The sequence below is a fragment of the Acinonyx jubatus genome, chromosome B4 (assembly GCF_027475565.1).
Source record: "Acinonyx jubatus isolate Ajub_Pintada_27869175 chromosome B4, VMU_Ajub_asm_v1.0, whole genome shotgun sequence".
NCBI lineage: Eukaryota > Metazoa > Chordata > Mammalia > Carnivora > Felidae > Acinonyx > Acinonyx jubatus.
This window is the reverse complement of record NC_069387.1, coordinates 107,860,698-107,878,864: the sequence shown is the minus strand read 5'-3', so window position 1 is coordinate 107,878,864 and position 18,167 is coordinate 107,860,698. Positions and strand designations below refer to the sequence as shown.

The following is an 18,167-nucleotide window of genomic DNA, read 5'->3' as shown; positions in this document are numbered from 1 at the left end:
CTTTATTCATTGTCATGTAAGACCACAAGTACACTATTTGAAGCACATAATTGAATGACAAAATACATACCAGAGTACCTGTGAGCTTACTTTCTGTTACTGTTCTTTCAAAATCTAAAACCTAGCAAAATACCTGGCACAGAGTAGGCACACAGTAAATATTTGATGAATGACTAAGAATAATGCTCTTTGTGCATGCAGAGAGGAAAATCAGGAGATATGACCATAGAAAGTACAATGGGACTGTAGAAAGAAAAGAACATGAGGAGAAAGAGAAATTTAGGGAGGAAGAAGACTAAGACCATAGAAAACAGTAAGGTGGATCCCACTACGTGCTTGGACCACAAGGAAGGCAAGGACAAGCAAGGAGTGCACGGTGATTAAGTGAAGATTTGTTGACTAGCTAGTGTGTGCTGGGAATTTTGAAAATATTCATGTATTCATCATTAATTTAACATTTTTATTAAGCACCTACTTTATGCCAGGCACAGCTTTGGATTCTTGAGGTCCATCACTGAAAAAGAGAAAGACTCCTGCCCTCCTGTAGCTTCACTTTAGCACATATTTAGATGGTATGTAATAATCATAATAAAGAAATATACTATAAGAAAGGTAAAAAATGCTATGGGAAAAAAGAAAGTTGTAGAACAATAGAATTGTACTGACAAGGTGACCAGGAAAGCATCTCTGGGAAGGTGAGGTGTGCGTAAAGAGGAATGGATGGGAATTAGGCAAGAGTATTTCTGGAGGAAGATCAGTCTATGCAGTGAGAACAGTTGAAGCAAAGATGCTTAGGAAGAAGTTTTCCTGGGCGAGGGAGGCACAGCATGGAAACCAGAAGGGCTTGGGCAGAAGGAGCAAGGAGAAAAGCAGTAGGAAATTAGGTCAGATTTAATGGTGAGATACAGGGAGTGGCGAACAATCATGAACATAGTAGGTATATTTGTCTTTCACTCTGAGTGAGATGGAAGCCATGGGAGGGGTTAGAGTACAGGGGTGGTTTGCCTCTGTTTTGTTTAAAAAGCATTATCTTGTTCAGCCCTTATAAAAAAATACTATGAAATAACATTTTAGCAAGAATTATTTTAGATGTAAAGAAACCAACTGAAATTGGATTTCATGTTAAGTACTGATTTTTTCCCTCCGCCTCTGGAACAGCAGATCTGCAGAGAGGTGTTTCTAAGAATAGTGTAGTGAATTAATGATGCTTAGTTCTCTAGGCATCACTGTGGGCTTGCCATTCTTCTGGTCTTCCCATCATACATAGTGGTGAGGTGATTGTTGTAATTCCAGGAATCACATCTTCACACAATAGTCCTCAAAGCCAGTAAGAAAGATGGCTTTTCACTCTTGATCTGGGTTTCCTTATCACTTTCTCACTCTCTTATCCTGCCTTTATCAGGGAGTGAAATAGTTTTCAGAAATCTCCAGTATCTTTCCTGTGAGGTTCCTTTGAACAAAACTGGGTCATATCACATGTCAAACAATAAACCAATTAGTAACTGGCAAGTGGGGAAAGGATTACCTTCAATCAAGACATGTCATCTGGGGTAGGACATAGCTACATGGTACCTGAATAAAATTAGAGTTGTGGTAACCAAGGATAAGGAGAAATGACTGATGAGTAGGCAAATGATAGTGTCTTCCAGAGGCAGTAGGTTTTGTTATGTGCGTTTACAGGTGAATAGAAGTTTAGAGAGTCTTTGTAATTCTCCTGATATAAAACAACTTAAAAAGGCAGAGCAAGGATTGAACTCCAGATCTATCTGATTACAAACTCTTGTGGGTTTTTTGTTTGTTTGTTTTTGCTAAACCAGACAGGCCCTTCTATAACTATGTCACACTGTTGTGGGGATTGTTGTAGGGGGACCTTTATCCAGATGGCAATGGCTATTAACTTACCACTGTTGCACGGATTGTTTAATGCTTGCTGACAAGACAAGCATATTTTCTCCCTTTAAACAGAGTCCATGTATGAGGCCAAATATTAGTTAAGAGGTTTGTGGGTAAGCAGAATCTCTCACAGTGGTATAGTTGCAAACCACAGAACTCACTTTAGCTAGTTTAATCAGAAATGAAATTTAATGAAAAATATGATAGGTCACAGAATCCATGGAGGCTATACAGTCAGGAACATTACTGAAATCATTCTAATAGCCTGTTGGCAGGCACAGTCTTTTTGTGCCTGAGTCCAAGAATTAGGCAATTGTTGGACATCTCCACAAGGACATCGGCCACTGTTCTCCATGGAATCTTTCACTGGGCATGACTTTCTCTATTTTCTCCAAACATAGTTTCCTATGTGTTTTGTTTGCAGAGGCAAGGACACACGCCTGTAACCTATCTGCTAAGGAAGCTGAGAATTCCCTGGAAGAAATTGTAAATTATTGGTGTCATTTCTTTTTTTAAATGTTTGATAGAATTTATCTGGTCCTGTATTTACTTTATTTGAAAACAAAAGTTTTTATTTTATTGTATTTTATTTTATTTTATTTTATTTTATTTTATTTTATTTTATTTTATTTTTTATTGTATTGTATTGTATTGTATTGTATTGTATTGTATTGTATTGTATTGTATTTTAAAGAGAGATTGGGAGAAGGGCAGAGGGAAAGAGAGATATAATCTTAAGCAGACCCTGGGATCATGACCTGAGCTGAAATCAAGAGTCAGACACTTAACTGAGTGACCACCCAGGTGACTCATGTTATTTGAAAATTTTAAACTACTAATTCAATTTGTTTACTAAATGTAGGCTGATTCAGATGACCTATTCTGCCTTGTGTGTGTTTTCATAGCTTTTGTCTTACAAGGAATTGGTCCATTTTATCTAAATTATCACATATGTAGCATTCCTTTGCTACTTAAAAAAAAAAAAAGTTCACCTATTTATTTTGAGAGAAGGAGGGCATGAGCTGGGGAAGGGCAGAGAGGTAGGGAGAGGGAGGGAATCCCAAGTATGCTCCATGTCCATCCAGCATGGAGCCCAGCACAGGGCTCGATCTCACTACCACGAGATCATGACCTGAGCCAAAATCAAGATGCTTAACTGACTGAGCCACCCAGGCCACTCCCTTTGCTACTTTTTTAATGTCTATGCAATCAGTAGTGATGACCTCTCTTTTATTTTTAATATTGATAATTTGCATCTTCTCTCTTTTTCTTTTGGTTAGCTTAACTAGATGTTCATGAGATTTATTGATCTTTTCAAAGAACCAACTTTTGATATCATGTTTTTCCATTATATTCCTGTCTTAATTTCATTAATTTCTTGTTGTAGACTCTAAGTCTACAGTTCTCTTTTGGCCAGCAAAAGAGCGGACACAGGATTAAAGCGAGAGATGGCTAGTGTCCAGGAAAAAGACAAGAGCCCCGAATAAGGGTCCTTGCCTCGTATTTATTAAGATCAGAAGGCTTAAAAACATGATGGGTGTGTACAAAGAGACAAACTGTGAACATTAACTTGGGGACATGAGGGAAAGGGGGGTTTGAAGATATACAGTGTTTGAGGTTTGGGTCAATATAAAACAAAATCCAGGCGCCGGGCAGATGGGTAGATGGTTGTCAACAGCAGACAGAAGACACCCTGCCTGTTATCTTTGCTAGCCTAGGGGATGAGACAGATAGGGGAAATAACCTCAGGGTTAACAAGACACCTTTTCTTTTGTTAACCATCTCTGGGCTGCTCTGCCTGCAGCACAGTAGGTCCATAGTCCAATTCACCAATTTACCTAACCTGGCCCTATTCTCCTGTGAAAGCAGCTTTTCTGCTATAGTACTAAATTTGGGGTGCTTCCATCCTGAACATCTAATCTTGCTATTCCTATGTATTGGGCACCTTTGCACCATTTCTATTTCAGGCCTTTGCCTCTCCCTCTCTATTTTGGGGCCTCTGCACCCCCTCTCTATTTTGGGGTGCCTTTGCACCTCCCTATTCCTGGCACCTTTGCACCTCCCTATTCTTGGGGTGTCTTTGCACCCCCGTATTCTTGGAGTGCCAATCTGTTTTACCCAAACTCAGGTGTGAGCATTTTATGACTTTGTATTTCTCTATGTCTTGTTAACCCATTGGTGTAAGCCCAGGGGATTCCTAGGCTTATCTCCCACAATATCTCCTCAATATTTATTATGTATATTCTTCTATTTGTTTGAGGCTTAAACTGTTTTCGTATCTCCAGTCTCCTACAGTAGAAGCTAAGGTTGTTACTGATTTTAGCACTCTGTTCTTTTCTAAGATATGCATTTAATGCTAGGAATTTCCGTTTGCATACTTTCATTGCATCTCACAAATGTTGATTAGTTATATTGTAATTTTCATTTAGTTCAAAATATTTTCATTTCCCCTGAAACTTCTTTTATGACCATGTATTAATTTGTTTAATTTCCAAATATTTATGGATTTTCAAGTGTCTTTCTATTACTCATTCCTAGCTTAATTTCTTATTCAATTAATTAAACACACTTTGTCTGGTTTCTGTGTTTTTAAATTTTTTGAAGTATGCTCTGTGTTCCCAAATGTAATACTTCCTGGAGGATGTTTGATATGAGCTTGAGAAAAATGTGTACTTTGGTATTATTGGGTGGAGTCTGTAAATAATGTCAATTAGATAAATTTGATTAGTGGTGCCATTCAGATCAACTATACCCTTAGTGAATTTTAGCCTGATTCATATATCAATTGCTGAAAAACCGTTTTGAAGTTTACAAGTATATTTATGTATAGTGAATTTGTCTCTCTTCTTTCAGTTTTATCAGATTTGCCTCATATATTTTAACACTTTGTTAGATGCATAAATATTAGGCATTCTGTAATGCTTTATCACTGAAAACTTTCCTTGTTCTGAAGTTTGTTTTTCTGAAGTATAGTTACTCCAGCTTTCTTGTATTAATATTAACATGGTATATCTTTCTCTATCCTCAAATTACTACATACAGACCCTTCACAGTTAAAGTGATTATTGACATGGTTGGATTAAAATTTACATTTTTGTAACTTTTGTATTCATTACATTTGTTTTTGTTTTTCTTTTTTTCTCTTTCCTCATCTTTAGCTTTCTCTGATCTTAATTGAATGTTTTATATATTTTCATTTCCTTTCCATTTCCTCTTTTTTAACATATTAATTATACTTCATTAACAGTTTTTTTAGTGGTTTCCTTAGAGTTTATCATATTCTTTTGTAACTAATTTGAGTTAACCTTCAAATAACACTATATGCTTCACATATATGTAGGTACCCTATAACAGAGTATACCCAGTGTGTTGCTGTCATTGAGTTCATTTATCTCTGTGCTATCATCACCCAATGCTTTGATAGTATTATAACTTTAAAGAGACTGTTATGTTTTTTTTTTTTTAATTTTTATTTATTTATTTTGAGAGAGATTGAGAGAGTGCACATGTATGCACACTGGAGGGGCAGAGAGAGAGGGAAAGAGAGAATTGCAAGCAGGTTCTGTGCTATCAGCCCAGAGCCCAGTGTGGAGCTAATCTCACGATCATGAGATCATGACCTGAGCCAAAATTAAGAGTCAGACACTTAACCAACTGAACCACCGAGGTGCCTCAAACAAACCATTAACTTTTAAATTAACCATAAATGAGAGAACTATATAGTTTATAATATTTTTTGGTTATATATAAAACTAGCTATCATAGCAGAGCTCTCTTTGTGTGTGGTAAGATACAAAGATGAGGAAGCATTCTTTAATTAAAAAATTTTTGATCTCAGGCTTTTAATTGTCCTGTGTCCTAAACTGTGATTTTCACAAGTATTTTTTGGGTCTTTTTTTTTCCCTCTAAATATGTGTGTCCAGAGTGGGAAGAATTCCCTTCTTCAAGCTATGAAGAGTCTCGTAATGTCTTTTCCCTGGATGGTAGTCCTTTGCTATGGAGAAAACTCTGGGCATATTTCACGAAGTCACATCTAGAATGAGATCTTTCTTGGATCTTCACATTAAAAAGTGGACTTTCTGGATGTAAATCCCATGAATGTGAGACCTCTAAGTTTCATATCCAGGGGATTTTCATTTTCACTTTGGTCTATGTTCAGTTTCTCATAATTCATCAAATTGTTTTTTAAGCTTTCTTAATAGTTTCTGGCTGTAGTAGCTTCAGTTTCAGGTTAACTGATCTTGACTGTGTCTCACTGACTTTGCCTCTGTCCCCAGATTTTGGGGTGATGTTTTACCCTGTAACACTTATTCTCTAATAATAAAAGAAGGGTTATTGATTTTCAGTTTGTTTAGCTTTGTCCTTTTGTAAGGAACATAGTGATGACTTCTGAGTTCTTTACAAATCAGTGTTGAAATGAGAAGCCTGCGAGTCTGAATTTTAACTTTTACCTTTGAAAGCCCTAACTCATAATATTGGAAATTCCAACTTTATAGGAATATAAAAATATAAACAATTATAAGAATAAAAAATAAAGGATTAGTCAAAACATGTATGGCTACCACAAATATCACAAACATTTACTAGACAACACAATCAGCAAAAAAGAAAGAAAGGAAGAAAGAAAGAAAGAAAGAAAGAAAGAAAGAAAGAAAGAAAGAAAGAAAAAGAAAAACATCGTAAGTGATGAACATGTTTAATAACATTCAGCTTAGCTAGCTTCACAGAGGTATTGGCCTGCTATTGGGGCAGAATATTTAAAGTCTGTTGTCTAATGTTCTCTAGATCATGTTTAAAAGGGCAAACACAGTGTTTCCACAGTGACTTCTTTTTCTAAACTTCTAATCCTAACCAGGTGCCTACTGCCCTGTTCCTGTGATTGACTCATCCTTTCCTTAGTTAAATTTAGATAGTTTGATAATAGACAATCCTGGAAGCAGTTTTTGTAAGGAGAACATTTCCTTGTCTCTGATCTGGCCTGTTATGTGAACTAATATGTTTTAACAGTAAGTGCATATCTTATTATTTTATTTTCCTTTACTCAATATAAATGTTGTCTTATTCAAATAGGCTAATTTCCCAGATGATAATATATTTTTACCCTGTGCTACATGCTATTTTCTGTGTGGGCCACCTTTCTTTAGAATCTTCTAGAAGAAGAAGAGAAATTCAAATAGTCAAACCTGTCCAATATTTGGTTAGGAAAGTATTCGAAGCTCTTGATTTAGTGAAGTTTGAAGGTTGTCTTAAATTCCATTTATCCATGCTCTCTTTGCTGCCCCATTATATGGATGAATGTGACCTGAGGGTGGACAGTAAGTACTCGGTGACTGACTGAAGCACAAATGTTAGCTGCCACAAAATAAAGTTGCCTACTAAGAGGCAACAGGGTCAAAGCTTTCACCCTAAATGAAATATTTTTGACAGTTTCACTTTTAAAATAAGTTAATAATTTTAACAGGCACTACAGTAGTATTGTTGGCTTTTTCACAGTATGTACAGTATTATTGAAATATGTAAATGTAAGAAGTCTATTTTAATAAGTTCTTTTTAAAGGTATGAATGTGCCCTTTTGATGGGAAGAATAAAAATAAAAGATAATTAGTTTGACTGCTATGAAAGCACTCACATTTCTACCTTGGGCTATAGTGAAACATTCTGCCTGAGTTACACAGCTTGATTTATCCATGAAAATTGCATTTATAGTACTCCTAGAGCACAGAGGTATAGAAACTAATGTCATGACCTTAAATAAGAATTCTAAATCTAATAAGAGCCTCTTTTAATGTAAGGATGTGATTTAGAAGTTGCATTTTAATAGCACTTATTAAACCTAATATATAAGAAAATTTGTACTTGGACTATGTTGTTGAAGCTCTTGAAAATAGGTAGAGAGCTTTGACTTCTAAATCAGAATATTAACATGAAAAAACATCTTAGTTTCTTGATCTCCCTAGATTCTTACCCCACTGTACAGTCTGTGTCTATGGCTTAAGCTTCATGTATGGATGGATATGAAACCAGTCAAAACTGGGACAACAAAGCATCATACTAGATTTGTGGTTAATTCTGCTCTGGCCATGATAGCTGAGTTGCTTATTCCCAGGATTCTGTTCTATCTATCAGTGTCTTCTGATTAAGGGCCTACCTTGTTGTACTCTGGCATCACTAGTTCCATTTAGATTTTCCAGTTCTTTAGCAGCTTAGTTGCTGTCATGACACATCAAATCTCCAAATGATTGGGTTCCTGCCCACACATTTTTGTCCCTTCTCCTACTTGATGCTTCTGAATATCCACTGTCCTGTTCTAATCTTTGCTTAGACAGACAGCCTGACTCTAGGATTCATTTCAGCAGCTTGCTTTCAGTACTCAGTTGGGAGTTGTAATTTAATCTGGACCCTATAATTTTTAAGAGAGTCTCAATCATAAGAAAAAAAAAAAAAACAAAAACCTGTCTTTTAAAGTAGAAGGTAATTTCAAAAATTTGAGGTTTGCATATATCTTTAGGGTGACTGTTTGTTTTAGTAAACAAACAAAATTATACCTCCTGCAATAAGACAAATACACAAAGAACACACAATGTTTGTGATCCTTTAAGTTATATAAGTGAAAATTAAATATCCTTAATCAAAACCAGTATTTGAAGCTGGAAATGTTGAATCAGTGAAGCTACTTTGTGTGTTTATAGAGACATGAGCTGGTTATAGTCTTATTAGTTTCACCTTTAAAGATCATTCCTCCTAAAAATATTTATTTTAAAAGTGTGGGTTTAAAGTATTACACGACTTAATTAGTTCCATTTGCTCTTGAGAAGGTAAGATGCATTATTTTTACTATATTGCTCACAGTGGTTTGGGGATAGAAACTGCGAGGATGAGGGAAAGTCTAGTTCCACCCCTCTCTCTAACTTTGAATGAAAGGAGGAATTGAGGAGGAGTTCCAAGGCACTCTGTCATCTTAACATAAACTATACTATCAATTCCCTAGATTTAGACTGAATAGGAAAAAATGCTTTGGTATTGGGTTATTAAACTCTGTACACTTCAGCTGTCCATGTGGAACCATAAAGAAAGATTAATCTCTTTGAAGGGAGAATCTGCTTTTCCCTTAATAAAATGGCTATTTGTAATGTCAGTCCTCCTGGGAACAGATTGCTCCCAAGACTGTGTTGCAGGACTGGGGAAGGGTTTGTAAAGGAGAGAAGCTAACATGGTCAGGAGGTAGTTGAACCTGTGATCACCATTGTGGGAGACTTGTGCCCCACAGTGGTGATAGGTTATGGAAGCAATATAATAGGACCCAGACCAGAATAGGAGAGATTTTGAGGTTATGTAATTATGGGGAACATTTGCTGGTAGAGAAAGTAGTGGTGGAACTAAAATTCTGGAAATCAAGACTGAGAGGTCTGAGTCAGTATAATTTGAGTACTTAGTGAAAATATGACATTTGGAATCACAGCAACTTTAAATCAATCTTTTTCTGGACTGATGACCTTGTTTTAGTCTTACTTCCAGACCTTACCTCAAGGTCAGAGTCCTTCTAAGGCTTATTTATGAGCTATTACTTCTAATTAACGAAAGGAAATTTATTATTTTTATTCCAGCTACTAAGTGAGGTGACAGAATTTTTTAAAAAGTTTTATTATCTAGTGGCGTTTAAGGAAATTCTTTACTATTTGAGTTCATTTTCAAATTTGAGGATCTAGTGTGATTTTGGTTCTACCCAAGAACATGCTGAAATGCTACTCTTGTGAAGTCTTCTGTAACTCCTCCCAGGGAAAATTAATTTTATCTTTTGATGGTCATGGTTTTCTTTGGTACCTTTTTAATTTTTTTTTTAATGTTTATAGGTATTTAAGAGACAGAGAGAGAGTGGAAGTAGGGATGGAGGGGCAGAGAGACAGGGTTACACAGAATTTGAAGCAGGCTCCAGGCTCTGAGCTGTCAGCACAGATGGAGCTCAAACCCACAGATCGTGAGGTCATGACCTATGCCAAAGTTGGATGCTTCAACCAACTGAGCCACCCAGGTGCCCCATCTTTGGTACCTTTTTTAAACTTAATTTTTATGAGGGTTCATATTCCTGTTACTTTTGTGCATATCCTATATGTCCTGTGGGACTCTACCCTTCTTAAGAGCAGGTATAATTTCATTTATTTACCCAGCAAGTATTAATTACTTATTATGTTCTTGATCTCCTTCCCCAAGCACTTAACACAAGACAGAACACACATACAGTAGGTGCTAAATAAATGTTGGTAAAAAGCTAACAAAAGATAATATTTTCATTTTCTCATGCTCCTTGGAATAACTTTCCTCACTACGTCCTTAATGGTCAGAATGGAAGACTGACATGAGGGGTCTCTGTGTGTATTTTCGGTAATTAAAAAAAAAACTCCCACACCATAAAAATATCATTTGGATAGGTCTTATTTCTAAATAAATGGTGAGATATTTGCTAATGTGGGGTAAAACTTTTTTATTTTCTCCCATAGAAGACATACATGCTGTCATTGTAGTGCAGTCAGCCACCAACACTGCAAAGGAGATGGAAGAAACAAAGAATATGGCAACAAAATAGGATTTTTAAAAACTGTGTAGACTTGTCACAAATTTCGATTTCCTACATTTAACTGAAGTTTTATCTATGCTTTCTATGATTCTAATTTCTTCTGCAAAGTACAAATTGAACAATTTATGGGTTGAAGTAAAAATCTTGGCCAATGATATATTTAGAATATGTTTCTCCTTTTCTAGGTTGTGAATCCCTTGAAGATAGGGATTATTGTGTTTTTTCCATTTTGGAGTTACAACATTTCTATAATCTCTGGTAAGTAGTAAATGCTTAATGTTCACTGAATGAAGTAATTAATTTTATATTTCCTTATTGACCTCTTCACTCCAAGATTTGTTATCTCTGTCAATATGAGGTATTTTATTGCTTACTGTATTTAAAAAAATTCTCCTCTAGAATAAATTAAGAATAAACAACATGGTTTTTTTTTCATTTTATTTATTTATGTTTTTCATCATGATAAGTGTACTCTTTAATCCCCATCTCCTATTTTCTCCCATTCCCCCATCTATCTCCCCTCTGGTAACCGTCAGTGTGTTCTCTATTGTTATGATTCTGTTTCTTGCTCTCTTTTTCTCTCTTTCCTTTGCTCATTTGTTTTGTTTCTTAAATTCCACATATGAGTGCAATCATACAGTATTTATCTAAACTGATTGACTTATTTTGCTTAGCATTATACTCTGAGTCCATCCATGTTGTTGTAAATGGCAAGATTTAATTCTTTTTTTGTTATGAATGTATATACTTGCATATATATGTATATATGTGTGTGTGTGTGTGTGTGTGAGTGTGTGTGTGTGTGTAATATGTATATATACATGATGGACACTTGAGATGCCTCCATAGTTTGGCTATTGTAAATAATGCTGCAATAAACATAGAGGTGCATGTATGCCTTTAAATTAATATTTTTGTATTTTTTTGATAAATACCCAGTATTGCAAATACTGTATCAAAGGGTACTTTGTACAGTACAAAGGGTTCTATTTGTAATTTTCCATACTGTTTTCCACAGTGGCTGTACCAATGTGCATTCCCACCAACAGTGCCAGAGTGTTCCTTTTTCTTCACATTCTCATCAACATCTTTGGTTTACTGTGTTTTTGATTTTAGCCATTCTAACAGGTGTGAAATAATATCTCATTGTAGTTTTGATTTGCATTTCCCTGAGGATGAGTGATGTTGAGCATCTTTTCATGTGTCTGTTGGCCATCTGGACATTGGAGAAATGTCTGATACTGTCTTCTGCTCATTTTTAAATTGGATTATTTGTTTTTTGGGTATTGAGTTATATCAGTTCTTTATGTATTTTGGATACTAATTCTTTAACGGATATGCCATTGGCAAATATCTTCTCCCTTCAGTAAGTTGCCTTTTAGTTTTGTTAATTTTGTTTCCTTCACTATGCAGAAACTTTTTATTTTGATGTAATTCCAATAGTCTATTTTGCTTTTATTTCCCTTGCCTCAGCAGACCTATTTAGAAAAATGTTGCTAAGCCTGATGTCACAAAGATAACTGCCTGTGCTCTCTTACAGGATTTTTATGGTTTCAGGTCTCACACTTAGGTCTGCACTCCATTTTGAGTTTATTTTTGCATATGGTAAATGAAAGTGGTCCAGTTTTATTGTTTTGCATGTAGCTGTTCAGTTTTCCCAATACCATTTGTTGAAGAGAGTGTCTTTTTCCTATTGTATATTCATTCCTCCTTTGCTGAAAAATAATTGACCATATAATTTTGGTTTATTTCTGGGTTTTCCATTCTGTTCTGCTGATCCTATGTGTCTGTTTTTATGCTAGTACCATACTGTTTTAATACCATCACTTTGTAACATAACTTGAAATCTTGAATTGTGATACCTTCAGTTTTATTTTTCTTTTTCAAGATTGCTTTGGCCATTCTAGGCATTTTGTGGTTCTATATAAACTTTAGGATTTTTTGCTCTATTTCTGTGAAAATGCTATTGATATTTTGATAGACATTGCATTAAATGTGTAGATTGTTTTGGGTAGTATAGATATCTTAACAATATTTTTCTTCTGATCCATGAGCATGGAATGTGTTTCCAGTGTTATTGTTCCAATATTATTTACTTGAAAAATGAGCCCAAGCTTCATGTACTATGAGATTAGGCATACATGAGCTTTTAAACATTATTTATGTTTAGAACAAATATATTTAGAGGGGGTTCACAGTAAAACCTTCAATCACTGGAATTTCCACTGTGTGGGAAAATACTGAGTGATTGAAAAATATTTTAAAGAATAAAAGTATTATATTTCCTCTGAAAATTGCCTAAAATGATATCAATGAAAGATGTCAGCTTAAATTATTTAGATGAGATATCTAGTGGGGACAGATACATGGTAAAAAAAATACTCTGCAATTAGAAGAATGAAACATTGTAAAAGCAGAGAGCCTACAATACAAATAGTCTCTTTTGTGTCTTAGATGACAACATAAAGCTTCCTGATTCAATAGACAAGACCCATAGTTTAGTTTCCATCTTTTCTTGTGATGTTGTGTCTGGTTGAATAGATAAAAGCTCAGCTCTGAGATGAAACACTTTCATACACCTGGAATCCCTAATCCCATTTAAAGGGTAGGAAGACAAAGGAACAATATTAGCATATTAAAGAATTATAAGGGCTTTTTTTTTTTTTTTTTTTTTTTTTTGGTTCTCTTTCTGTGTTTAGTATTAACTGTGGAAAAAAAGTGATGTACAGGAACTGGCTCTTATTGGCTTGTGAGAGCCATTGTGCATATCTTCACCACCTTGTGTTTAATGTGATTTGAAATTGGCCTTGGTAGGGGCATTTAAATGACAAAAAAGGCAATTGCTACATGTCGGCATTTTTTTTTTTTCCAGAGCTGGTTTATTATTGCTACTGCAAAAGATTTAGAAAGTTGATCAGAAATTTTAAATTAAAAGCAATTATTCATCATACCTTTTACCAATTTTCTGAACTCATCCTCTTCTCTCTGTCCTGGTTTCATCTGCCTGCTATATAAAATGCACTCATCTCAGTTTAAGGTACAGGCAAACCATGTATTGGCCCCTGTGTAGTTCCTTAGTGATGTAGCCATATTTACAAACAGTCCATGTTTTCTTGCCTCTATGACCTTTTGTATATGGTGGTCTTTCTGTTCAGAAAACTTTTGCCTGTGCTTGTTTCTCACCAAATCCTACCCATTCCTTAAAACTCAGCAACAGTGTATATCATTCCTTACAGAAACCTTTTCTTGACCTCTTTCACCCCTACCATGATCTGAATTAAGCATTCTTCTTTGTAATCCCATTATAAGCTCTGATTACCCTTATTATGCCATATTTATGAAATATAGTCTGCATTAGTTTTCTATTGCTGCTATAATAAATGACTTCAAATTTAGTGTCTTAAAATAACACTTATTCTTACAGTTCTGGAGGTCATAAGTTTGAAATGGGCCACAGTGGGCTGAAGTTAAGGTGTTGATGGGACTGTATTCCTTTCTCAAGTCTGCAGGAGACAATTTGTTTCCTTGCCTTATCCAGTTTGTAGAGGCTGCTTTTATCTGTGACTCAATGGATGTCTTTTATAGTCAAAGCCAACAATGGCTGGCCAGTCTTTCTCACTTATTACTCTGACACTGACTCTTCCACCTCTGTCTTCCAGATTTAAGGATTCTTGTGGTTACATTTAGCCCATCTTGGTAATTCAGGAAAACGTCCCTATTTTAGAATAAGCTGATTAACAAGTTTAATTACATCTGTCACCTCAATTTTCTTTTGTAATGTAACATAATATATTCATAATTTCAGGAGATTAGAATGTGGACCTTCTTGGGAGGCCATTTTTCTGCTTACCACAGAGTCATAAATATTATTTAACTTGCATGTATATAGCTACAGTTTCCAGCATTGCATAAGGGCTCAATACATAATTTTTCAATAAATTCATATTTACAAAACCATCAATTTTTATAGAATCATGCAAGTTTAAAATTAGAACAACTCTAATACTTTGCTCTTTTATATTTCTTGAGCTGTGATAAGGACTTAAGAAGTTAATTGGCTATGTATTCTTGTATATGTTTTAGTCTGTGCTCTTATAATACTTCCATTTTTATTCTGCTACATAAGAAGTAATTGAACACATCACAATGATGACAACATATTTAGAAGTGCTCAATTTTAGTAAAAAATCCACTGGACAGACTTCCTAAACCCCTGGTTAAATATTCTCATGAACTGCAAGTACTTTTGAATATTTCACCACCATTCTGTACAGTTTTTCAACATTCATCAAAAACATTTTCTGAACAGAAATCTGACCTCCTTAGTGCCTAGCATAAACAGTAATCTGCATTTGATTTTTATCAATTGATAAGAATTTAACAAATATTTGATTTTGATGAATATCAAAAAGTATGCCCTGTTTAAAGTCACAGGAAAAAATTCTATCTATAAGCCTCTACCTTTTAAATAGATAATGAAAAACTTTGTGTTTTTTTTTTTCCATAATGAGATGTGGGTTGGCAATTTAATTTGGGCTAATATCCCCAAGGTAGTCAGAAGGTTATTTCAAAATAAAGAAAATTTAAAGAAATATCTTACCCAATAGTCCAATGACAATATATACTCTCTGTCTTGTCCAAATGAGAAAGGTAATATTCTCATCTTTAAATGTATTTTTACTCAACAAAACTTGCTGCTTAACCCCATAGTTCTTTATAACTACTGTGATTTTGTGGAATGCTATATTGGAGAAGCTGATTGTAGTGTGAATTAATGTAATTTAAAATTAATGCAATTTAAAATCAGAATTTTAGTATTTAAAAAGAGTTTTTACACAGTGTTTTAAAATTATATTATGCAATACCAGTGTATCGATTTCAATAATGCCCATGGTATGGTTCTGGAAAGGCAAATTAAGAGGACATAAAAATTCAAAGGAACTTAATGCTGTTTACAAAGACATGGGGTTCTTAAATTGGAAAAATCAGCCAATTATATTAACAAAGCTAGATAAATAGTCAGCCACCAAATAATTTCTGGGCTTTTTCATATCTAGTTCAAAGTAATTTATCATATTGGACTTCCCTTCCCCCTTCCTTTAGGTATTAGGATCTGTGAAAAGTTGTCACTTTCTACTTGTGAGATAGGATTTTTTTGGAAACAATCTTTTTTGTTTGTCTCTTGAGGTTATTGTCATTAAATTCTCTTATTAAACACAAAATATGCAAAGTACTGTGCTGCATTATGTAAAGAACATTCAGCAGACATGGTCCAGCACTCTCCTTTCTATAATCTTCACAGTTGTGCTACAGAGTTTCTGATTGTATAATTTTGTCCTTTATTTCTTTGGTTTTCATGCCTGTGAAATTGCTGATGCAATTACAGATCATGGCCAAAATTGTAGACTTGATCATAGACAGCATAATGAACCAGGGAATTATGAGTGTGAAACTCAGGGAAAGTTGTTGAACTCTGAGCTTCAATTTAATAAAAGATAATATATATATTTCAAGAAATATATCTCTCTATAAAATATATTATAATAATTTTATATTACAATATATAACAATATATCAATAGGACAATATTAATAAATAATACAGTATCTAAAATATATATAACATATAATTACTGTATAATAAATGCCACATGTCATATATAATATATATATCATATTAATTAACTATATATATATATAAATTTTCTTTTAGAATTAAATGAAATTAAGTTAAATACCTAGTACAGTTCTAGCACCTGCTATAATCGAAACATATCAAACTTTACTCTCTGGAATGACTGAATCATACAACAGAGGTACTTTTTGAAGCCCCAAAGCACAGGGGGGTCCCTGAGGAAAAGTCAAGTGTTAAAGGAACAATCCTAAAAGGCAAGACTGCATATGGATATTCAGTAATGTTTTTACTATTTTACTCAAAGTTGGGAAGAGAATGCCCTGAAGGCAAAGGTTAATGGTAATGGCATAAACAGAAATCCACAAATATTTTATCCCATTATGTTTTACAAAAAGAAAATTTGGGATAATTAATGACTTACCATCAATCATCCCAGAGGATAATAAATATTTTTTGTCTGATTGTAATTCTTAAGCATGATTAAGGATGATGATTTTATAAAATTCATTTTTCTTTTGGAATTAATTATCCCTTTGTGGCCTTAATTTTAACTGTAAAATAAATAGTTTATTTCTGTGATAGCTTTCTCTTTAATAGAAAGGGGACATGTGGTCAATTCCTGATTGATTTTATAGAACTGGTCCCAGATAACTTTGTTTTTATAGCTCAATTAAATCTTTGGGTGAATGCCAAATCATGCATAGCTACAAGTTGAAGCTAAAGTTCTGGGTAGAATTCATGTGTCCCATTTTTCAAGACACAGCAAGGGAGGGTATGTATCAATAATCTGAATAATAACTTCTATTTATTGAGGACCTACTATGAGCAAGAAACTGCACTTGATGGCTTATTTCTATGATCTCACTTAATATTCACAGTAGGGCTACTAAAATGCTTCATGTTATACTTTGAGAACAGACAAAGAAATAGTCTCAGGAAGGTTTAAGTGGCTTTTTCAAAGAAGTCACATTACTAGAAAATGTTGGTGTTGAGGTCCATCTATCTGGTCCATCTATCTGATTCCAAGTGGAGGCTGTTCCACTGCTTTTTACTGCCTATTTTAGCCTCAGGCACTCCATTATGGGGGGAGGGTATATTGTCGAGTAGTTAGGCTGGAACTATATTTCCCAGAATTTCCTTCTCTGCATAGTTCTGAGTTAGGGTTAACCACAAGAGAAGTTGCACACAATTTGGAAGACAGAGGCAAAGCAACAGCCACTGTGCCACTGTGCTCTAAATGTCAGCGTTGAACTCCAGGCATCACCAAAGCTCACCTGGCTGTGCTGATATGCTGGTTTACCTTGTTGTGGAACAGCCACCAGATTCTCAGCTCCTTTATCTTCTGTGAGTCCTGGGCCAGTAAGGAACCAGTTCTAAGGTGAAGGCACCAGCTTCTCCTGTATGTCACTCACTCAGATCTACATAGTTGTAGGACCTGTTTGCCCTGATAGGTTTCAGTTTTTCTTGAGGGTGCTGGATTTTTCTGGCTTTCCCATGTCAGCTTTTCTTCCTTTCTTCTGGCTTTGCTTCCCTATAGTAACTTTAGGACCACTCTCAAACTGGAAAGAAACAACCTTCTGTAGAGTTCTCAATCAGCACCCACAAATTGAGCAACACTTAATCTTTAAAATAAATCACTTATTGTATATTACACCCTAATGCTCCTGCCCCCCTGATAAAACCATGACTGCAAACCTATAAAATATGTCTTACAGTGGTGCTCATAGATAATTTCTGCAATATTGTGATGGTGTTGTATCTTTTGAAGCAAACTATAACCTATCTCTGTTAAATTACAAGTTAAACAAAATCATTTTTTCCCTTGCTTAAAAGTGAGTGATTTAAAAAGCTAAGATAATCTCTCTAAAGCTTTTCTATTGAACAACTACATCAAACGTATTAGAGTCTCAGTATGATTTACATGCTAAAATTTACAATCATGAGGCCAAAATACCGGCTTGTATTACTTACTGGCTCTTGACTATAAATTTCACCTAAGTCATCCAAACAAATTTGCATCGGATCAATCCTAATCTTTGCTATTGAGTGTTCTGTGCTTTGTATTAAT

The 18,167-nt window shown here is 34.7% G+C and overlaps 1 long non-coding RNA gene across 2 annotated transcripts in view; it reads left to right on the top strand.

Annotated features, from left to right (window-relative positions):
* LOC113602890 (uncharacterized) overlaps window positions 1-18,167 on the top strand; it is a 551,376-nt gene that overhangs the window by 141,991 nt on the left and 391,218 nt on the right. The gene's annotated exons all lie outside the window — the stretch shown is intronic.